Source organism: Drosophila subpulchrella, unplaced genomic scaffold (assembly GCF_014743375.2).
Source record: "Drosophila subpulchrella strain 33 F10 #4 breed RU33 unplaced genomic scaffold, RU_Dsub_v1.1 Primary Assembly Seq389, whole genome shotgun sequence".
NCBI lineage: Eukaryota > Metazoa > Arthropoda > Insecta > Diptera > Drosophilidae > Drosophila > Drosophila subpulchrella.
Window position 1 is genome coordinate 35001 of NW_023665610.1, and position 9367 is coordinate 44367.

The 9367-nt window shown below is 47.3% G+C and overlaps 1 non-coding gene across 1 annotated transcript; it reads left to right on the plus strand.

Moving 5' to 3' along the window:
• Positions 1-520: 520 nt before the first annotated feature.
• LOC119561976 lies at positions 521-699 on the plus strand. Its single transcript, XR_005221580.1, has one exon. It is a non-coding gene; the product is annotated as a 5.8S ribosomal RNA (ribosomal RNA).
• The last annotated feature ends 8668 nt before the right edge of the window (positions 700-9367 follow it).

Here is a 9367-nt window from a genome sequence, read left to right on the forward strand (position 1 = left end):
CGAAATAATAATTGTAATAATAAATATATTATTGCATTAAATAAGAGATAAATAAATAAGCAAAAGCAAACAAATAACAAATTCGAACAAGCAAATCGAAATTATTAAATTTATTTAATATTATTATTATATTGTATATTAAATGCAATTAATTAATAAAACACTGTGTGTATATGGACCATAATATACACGCGTTGCGATATGTATTGTTCATCTCAGTTATGCGCATACATTGGATAATGCAACAACCTAAAATGTACAATGTTGTACCTGATTATTACAGGTTAATGTTTTATATAAATTTCAATATATATCGCTAAAAAAAAGTATTAATACCGTAAATGCCATTTAAAAAATACTTGATATATTATTGGTTATATGAAACTAAGACATTTCGCAGCATTCGTTTTAGGTATAAAAATCAATTTATTGAAGGAATTGATATATGCCAGTAAAATGGTGTATTTTTAATTTCTTTCAATAAAAACATATATGACAAAATTACCAAACCAATATATAAAACTCTAAGCGGTGGATCACTCGGCTCATGGGTCGATGAAGAACGCAGCAAACTGTGCGTCATCGTGTGAACTGCAGGACACATGAACATCGACATTTTGAACGCATATCGCAGTCCATGCTGTTATGTACTTTAATTAATTTTATAGTGCTGCTTGGACTACATATGGTTGAGGGTTGTAAGACTATGCTAATTAAGTTGTTTATATAAATTTTATAATGAAATTTTATAAGCATATGGTATATTATTGGATAATAATAATTTAATTATTATATTATTCATAATATTAACAAATATATGAAAAACATTATCTCACATTAGTAAATAATTTGAATGTGAAAAACGAAGAGAAATATTTTCTTTTTCAATCAAATAATACTGAGAAATGTCTAGCATAAAAAATTTATCTAGAATTGTCTCTTATTAAAGATTAGTAAATAGAAAGCCGTTGACAATATTATTATTCTTCGTTGATTCGTTAGACCAAACAAATGCCATACAAATATATAAAATATATAACGAATTTAATAAAATGTTTTATCATTATATATAAAGAATTAATTGCAAAAAAAGTTATACACAACCTCAACTCATATGGGACTACCCCCTGAATTTAAGCATATTAATTAGGGGAGGAAAAGAAACTAACCAGGATTTTCTTAGTAGCGGCGAGCGAAAAGAAATCAGTTCAGCACTAAGTCACTTTGTCTATATGGCAAATGTGAGATGCAGTGTATGGAGCGTCAATATTCTAGTATGAGAAATTAACGATTTAAGTCCTTCTTAAATGAGGCCATTTACCCATAGAGGGTGCCAGGCCCGTATAACGTTAATGATTACTAGATGATGTTTCCAAAGAGTCGTGTTGCTTGATAGTGCAGCACTAAGTGGGTGGTAAACTCCATCTAAAACTAAATATAACCATGAGACCGATAGTAAACAAGTACCGTGAGGGAAAGTTGAAAAGAACTCTGAATAGAGAGTTAAACAGTACGTGAAACTGCTTAGAGGTTAAGCCCGATGAACCTGAATATCCGTTATGGAAAATTCATCATTAAAATTGTAATATTTAAACAATATTATGATAATAGTGTGCATTTTTTCCATATAAGGACATTGTAATCTATTAGCATACAAATTTATCATAAAATATAACTTATAGTTTATTCAAATTAATTTGCTTGCATTTTAACACAGAATAAATGTTATTAATTTGATAAAGTGCTGATAGATTTATATGAATACAGTGCGTTAATTTTTCGGAATTATATAATGGCATAATTATCATTGATTTTTGTGTTTATTATATGCACTTGTATGATTAACAATGCGAAAGATTCAGGATACCTTCGGGACCCGTCTTGAAACACGGACCAAGGAGTCTAACATATGTGCAAGTTATTGGGATATAAACCTAATAGCGTAATTAACTTGACTAATAATGGGATTAGTTTTTTAACTATTTATAGCTAATTAACACAATCCCGGGGCGTTCTATATAGTTATGTATAATGATATTTATATTATTTATGCCTCTAACTGGAACGTACCTTGAGCATATATGCTGTGACCCGAAAGATGGTGAACTATACTTGATCAGGTTGAAGTCAGGGGAAACCCTGATGGAAGACCGAAACAGTTCTGACGTGCAAATCGATTGTCAGAATTGAGTATAGGGGCGAAAGACCAATCGAACCATCTAGTAGCTGGTTCCTTCCGAAGTTTCCCTCAGGATAGCTGGTGCATTTTAATGTTATATAAAATAATCTTATCTGGTAAAGCGAATGATTAGAGGCCTTAGGGTCGAAACGATCTTAACCTATTCTCAAACTTTAAATGGGTAAGAACCTTAACTTTCTTGATATGAAGTTCAAGGTTATGATATAATGTGCCCAGTGGGCCACTTTTGGTAAGCAGAACTGGCGCTGTGGGATGAACCAAACGTAATGTTACGGTGCCCAAATTAACAACTCATGCAGATACCATGAAAGGCGTTGGTTGCTTAAAACAGCAGGACGGTGATCATGGAAGTCGAAATCCGCTAAGGAGTGTGTAACAACTCACCTGCCGAAGCAACTAGCCCTTAAAATGGATGGCGCTTAAGTTGTATACCTATACATTACCGCTAAAGTAGATGATTTATATTACTTGTGATATAAATTTTGAAACTTTAGTGAGTAGGAAGGTACAATGGTATGCGTAGAAGTGTTTGGCGTAAGCCTGCATGGAGCTGCCATTGGTACAGATCTTGGTGGTAGTAGCAAATAATCGAATGAGACCTTGGAGGACTGAAGTGGAGAAGGGTTTCGTGTGAACAGTGGTTGATCACGAGTTAGTCGGTCCTAAGTTCAAGGCGAAAGCCGAAAATTTTCAAGTAAAACAAATGCCATACAAATATAATTATATTATATAAATCAAGCTAATTAATATACTTGAATAATTTTGAACGAAAGGGAATACGGTTCCAATTCCGTAACCTGTTGAGTATCCGTTTGTTATTAAATATGGGCCTCGTGCTCATCCTGGCAACAGGAACGACCATAAAGAAGCCGTCGAGAGATATCGGAAGAGTTTTCTTTTCTGTTTTATAGCCGTACTACCATGGAAGTCTTTCGCAGAGAGATATGGTAGATGGGCTAGAAGAGCATGACATATACTGTTGTGTCGATATTTTCTCCTCGGACCTTGAAAATTTATGGTGGGGACACGCAAACTTCTCAACAGGCCGTACCAATATCCGCAGCTGGTCTCCAAGGTGAAGAGTCTCTAGTCGATAGAATAATGTAGGTAAGGGAAGTCGGCAAATTAGATCCGTAACTTCGGGATAAGGATTGGCTCTGAAGATTGAGATAGTCGGGCTTGATTGGGAAACAATAACATGGTTTATGTGCTCGTTCTGGGTAAATAGAGTGTCTGGCATTTATGTTGGTCACTTGTTCCCCGGATAGTTTAGTTACGTAGCCAATTGTGGAACTTTCTTGCTAAAATTTTTAAGAATACTAATTGGGTTAAACCAATTAGTTCTTATTAATTATAAACGATTATCAATTAACAATCAATTCAGAACTGGCACGGACTTGGGGAATCCGACTGTCTAATTAAAACAAAGCATTGTGATGGCCCTAGCGGGTGTTGACACAATGTGATTTCTGCCCAGTGCTCTGAATGTCAAAGTGAAGAAATTCAAGTAAGCGCGGGTCAACGGCGGGAGTAACTATGACTCTCTTAAGGTAGCCAAATGCCTCGTCATCTAATTAGTGACGCGCATGAATGGATTAACGACGGACGTGTGTTTTTTCGTGGTCCCAATCAGTCGGTCATATCTCGGAAAGTACGTGGTGTACAAAGTTAAAATTTGCGTCAAAATTCGTGCCTTTGCGAAAGGAGTACGGTGGTGTAAAAACATTTAGGAAAAGTCAGCGGTGAGCGGAGTAATCGGAGTTTTCCTTTGTGGAAAATTCCACACGTGCGCGCGCCGCGTGTGCTTGGAGAGCGCTTTCGAGAGAGCGCTTTCGTGAGAGAGCTTTCGCGAGAGCGTTTGGCGTCAGGTGTTCCCTCTCGCGTGATTCCTCTCGCGCGTCAGCTGTGCGTGTACCGCCTAAGCTTTCTTATCGGGTAAGTGAGCTTGCTCGAGAAAAAGTTTAGAGGGTAGGTGGGCGATGGCTCCATCTCCGATGGAGACGGAGGGCGGATGCTCGGGCAGCGAATCTGCCAGCAGTCGAGGTAGCGTCAATGTTGGACGAAAAGGCCGCCCGAAGGGGAAGCGTGGACGAGGTGCTGCCGCAAGGGACGCCTCGCAGGCAAAAGATTGTTGCCGTGGATGGAGTTGGAGGCGGGCCAGAGCCCCTTGTAGAGGAGACGCTCTCTTCTCTGGAGATGCCGCCGCCGCCCGCTCCCGCTGCCGCCGCCCCCACTGCTGCTGTAGTAGCTGCAGCTGCTACTGCTGCTGCCGCTGCCGCTGCTGCTGCCGCTGCCGACGCCGCTGAAGCCTCGACATCAGCCGCTGCAGCAAAAGTCGCCGTTGGAGTTGAGGTCGTAGTCCCCTCTCCCCCTCCCGTTGTTCGCATCGTCGCACTGCTCCATGGAGATCGTGAAGCAAGGATCGTGCCGCGTCGCAGAAGAGTCGACTGCGATCAGGGATGAGCTGCTAGGGCTCATTGTGAATATAGTGTCTGCAAAACTCCAGACGGAGATTATGAAAGTCGCAACGAGGTACGACGGCTTGATCTCGTCGCTGCTTATTAGGAATGCCATCCTCGATGATCGCTACAAGCAGTGCAAGAAGACGCCACCGCCGCCAGCTCAGCGACCAGTCGCTGTTGCTAACCAGCCGTCGTATGCAGTTGCGTACCCCAGCTTGCCAGTGCCTTCTGCCACGCCGATCCCGATGCCGCGAAAGCCGCGGGAGACCTGGTCGGCAGTCGTGCACAGCCCAGACCCGACCATCTCGGGCAAGCAGCTGGCGGAGAAGGTGCGGAAAGAAATCGCTCCTGCACTAGGAGTCCGACTCCATGAAGTCAGGGGATTGGCGCGTGGCGGTGCGGTTATACGTACCCCGTCGTCCAGTGAGCTTAAGCGCGTGATGGCTAACAAGAAGTTCGGCGAGGCCGGACTTGAAATTAAGCAGACCCCGGAACTTAAGCCAAAGGTTGTAGTGAGCAACGTCGACACTGCGCACACGCCCGAGGACTTCATGACGGAGTTGTATAAAAACAACTTCGAGGACAAGATGGACCTGGCACAATTCAAGAGGACGGTGCGGCTCGAAAAGCCCTGGTCGCAGGCTAATGGCGCCACGGTCAACGTGACGCTAGAGGTCGACGCGACGGCACTTGATGTCCTGGACGGAGGAAAAGCCTACATAGGGTGGTTTGCATATAACTGCCGGGCCTTGGTGCGCACTTATGCGTGCCATAGGTGCGTCGGTTTCGACCACAAGGTGGCCAGTTGCAGGATGAAGGAGAGCGACAAGGTCTGCCGACAGTGCGGACAGACTGGCCACAATGCGCGAGGCTGCACCAATCCGGTGGACTGCCGGAATTGCCGCTTCAAGGGCTACCCATCGGCGCACCATATGCTGTCCCCCGGGTGCCCTGTGTATGCGGCGGTGCTGGCGCGGGTGAATGCTAGACATTAAAAATGTATAGCTTCATCCAAGCAAATTGTGGCAAAGGACGAGCTGCTACCATCGAGCTCGGAGTCCGATTGCGAGAGAGCAAGAGCCTGTTCGCACTGGTCCAGGAGCCATATGTGAACGACGGGAGGATGGATGAGCTGCCTGACGGTATAAGGAGTTTTACCGATCGAGGAGGAAAGGCGGCCATCCTAGTTAATCACCAGGATGTCACCTGCATGCAAGTGGAGCCCCTCACCACGGAGTACGGCGTATGTGTGAGCATAAAAGGAAGATTTGGCTTAATCTTTCTATGCTCCGCATATTGTCAGTTTGATGCCGATTTACCACCGTACCTCGCGTACTTGGATGCGGTCCTGCTGCTGGCCAGCAGAACCCCCGCAATCCTTGGCCTTGATGCGAACGCAGCATCCCCCATGTGGTTTAGCAAGCTCCCTCCTCACGCTGAGGGACTTGCAAACTATAATCGGGGTGAGCTGCTGTCTCAGTGGATTGTGGAGAAGGAAGCCGTGGTTCTAAACCAGCCAAGTTCGGTGTACACGTTCGAGTCCAGCAACGGACGGAGCGACATCGACGTGACGATCGCCAACGCTGCAGGATCTATGCTAGCCACATACGAGTGGAGAGTGGACGATTGGGAGTTGAGTGACCACAACATCGTTACTGTTGTGGCCAACCCAACGACCGATACAGCCGTTGAGAGCCTAGCTCCGGTGCCGTCCTGGAACTTCTCCAATGCACGTTGGCGGTTGTTCGAGCAGGAAATGGTGAGTAGGGCAACCGAACTTCCGGAAGACTTCTCAGAATCGCCGCTGGACCAACAAGCCTCTACCCTTCGCAGGATCGTCCACGAAGTGTGCGACCTTGTTCTGGGTAGGAGGACTGCAGGATCGCCGAGATCGAGACCAGGTTGGTGGACCGCTGACCTTAGTGCGATGCGCCGCGAAGTCAGGAGACTTAGGCGCCGACTTCAGGATGCCAGACGTCGTCGCCATGACGACGTGGCCGAGCTTATTGTGCGCGAGCTGAGACTTACCTCGGCCGCCTACAAGAAGCTCATCCTGAGGACGAAGGAGGACAGCTGGAGACGCTTCGTGGGAGAAAATTCACACGATCCCTGGGGGCGCGTCTACAAGATGTGCCGAGGTCGCAAGAAACGGACGGAGATTGGGTGCCTTCGCGTAAATGGCGAGCTAGTCACCAACTGGAGTGACTGTGCGCGTGTGCTCCTCCGCAACTTTTTCCCAGTTGCGGAGTCCGATGCACCGATTGCCTCAGCGGAGGAATTCCCACCGCCCCTGGAAGTTTCTGAGGTTGGTGCTTGTGTCGCTAGGTTGAAGAGCAAACGCTCGCCTGGCATGGACGGCATCAACGGTACGATTTGCAAGGCTGTGTGGCGCGCCATACCTCAGCATCTTACGGCGATGTATTCCAGCTGCATCCGGTCGGGGTACTTCCCTGCTGAGTGGAAATGCCCTCGTGTGGTAGCTCTGCTCAAGGGACCCGACAAGGACAGGTGTGAGCCATCGTCGTACCGCGGCATTTGCCTGCTTCCGGTTTTCGGAAAGGTGCTGGAGGCCATCATGGTAGATCGTGTGAGAGAAGTTCTTCCGGAAGGCTGCAGGTGGCAGTTCGGTTTTCGCCAAGGACGTTGTGTGGAGGATGCTTGGATGCACGTGAAGAGCAGTATTCACGCCAGCCCGGCGAAATACGTGCTCGGCATTTTCGTGGACTTCAAGGGAGCCTTCGACAATGTGGAATGGAGTGCTGCACTGCGCCGACTGGCGGAGTTGGGATGCCGAGAGATGGGCTTGTGGCAGAGCTTCTTCTCAGGCAGAAGAGCAGTCATCCGAAGCAGTTACGAGGAAGTTGATGTCCCCGTAACTAGAGGCTGTCCGCAGGGGTCAATCAGCGGCCCATTCATTTGGGATCTGCTGATGGATGTACTGATCCGGCGCCTTGAGTCGTACTGCACACTGAGTGCGTATGCGGATGATTTGCTGCTTCTCGTCGAGGGAAACTCCCGACTCGCGCTGGAGACAAAAGGAGCGCAACTAATGTCCATCGTTGAAACGTGGGGGATGGAAGTCGGCGTTGCCGTTTCCACCAGTAAGACGGTAATTATGCTGCTTAAAGGAAGCGAACACTTTACGCGTGGCCCTTCGCGTGTACCAAGTCGCCCCCCTGCGGTAAAATTTGCTGGAGCAAACTTGCCGTATGTAAGCAGCTGCCGGTACCTTGGCATCACAGTCAGCGAAGGCTTGAGATTCCTCGAGCACGTCGGGAACCTTCGACAGGCGTATGGCTGGAGTCGTTGCAGCATTGGCGCGTGTGCTTCGAGTAGACTGGGGTTTCAGTCCTCGAGCCAGGCGGACCATCTATGCCGGACTCATGGTGCCCTGTGCGCTATTTGGTGCCTCGGTATGGTATGTCACTACGACGCAGCAAGTTGTGGCCAAGAGGCGACTCCTTGCTTGCCAGAGGCTAATCCTTATGGGAAGCCTTCCGGTATGCCGAACAGTGTCCACTGCGGCACTGCAGGTTCTTGCTGGCGTTCCCCCGTTTGATTTAGCTGCCATGCAAATGGCAGTTAAATACAAACTAAAGCGTGGATACCCGCTGGAGGAATACGATCTGCTGTATGGCGAAGACCTCACGAGTCTGAGCTGGGAAGAGAAGATGGTGCGTATGGGAGCAGTGCTTACTGCACAGATGGCAGGACAGATGGGATGACGTAGATGCATCTGGACGGGTGACCTACAAGTTCATCCCAGATGTCACTCTGGCATTTCGGAATCCACACTTCGGATTTCCGATGCGCACCGGATTCCTGATCACTGGACACGGATCGTTAAACGCATTTCTGCATAATAGAGCGCTCTCGGACTCTGCCGCATGCTCATGTGGCGATCCAGTTGAGGATTGGCAGCACGTCTTGTGTGACTGCCCCCTCTATGCAGATTTGCGCGACCTTGATGGACTTGGAGTGCAGCGAGATGGTGAAAACTGGACGTTTGGAAGGATTCTGGAGGATGAGGACAGGACTCGACGACTCAACACGTTTGCTGACGAAGCGTTCCGCAGGAGGAGGGACTTTTAGTCCAAAACCCTTGCCGTGTGGTAGCGGCGAAGAATTCTGCCACAGCCTGTCATAGCTTGTCGTAGGAGGCGACTAATATGGCAAATGGTTGCCCCATCCGAGCTTGTCGGAGCTGAAGGGGTGAGGCTCACCGAGCCTGTAATTTCGGTACCACGGGTTGAGCAGCTCCAAGGCTGCTCATTGAGGTTGGCCCCCTTGTGGGAGTATCGTGGTGGCTGTGGTTGACACCTATATCGCGGGTAGAGTCCTCGGGCTCGACGTGGATGTTGCGTTATACAACTCGGGTGCCGTGACCCACAGAACGGTAGAGATTTTAGATAGATCTCGCCCCTACGCAAGGGGGAGTGCTTGCCCGACAAGTAAGCACTCGAATTGCTACTGGGGGTGGTTGCTATGTATATAGCTATAGCTTCTAGTCCGGGGCGTTGGTTTGGCGCTTAATCTAGACCCGTGCATTATGTACTCACTTGTGGGTATATTAGAATGCCGTGGTTGTAATCCCTTCATTGCGGAACATGCCACGTTAAATAAAAGCGGAGGGATCCGATTCCCACTGTCCCTATCTACTATCTAGCGAAACCACAGCCAAGGGAACGGGCTTGGAATAATTAGC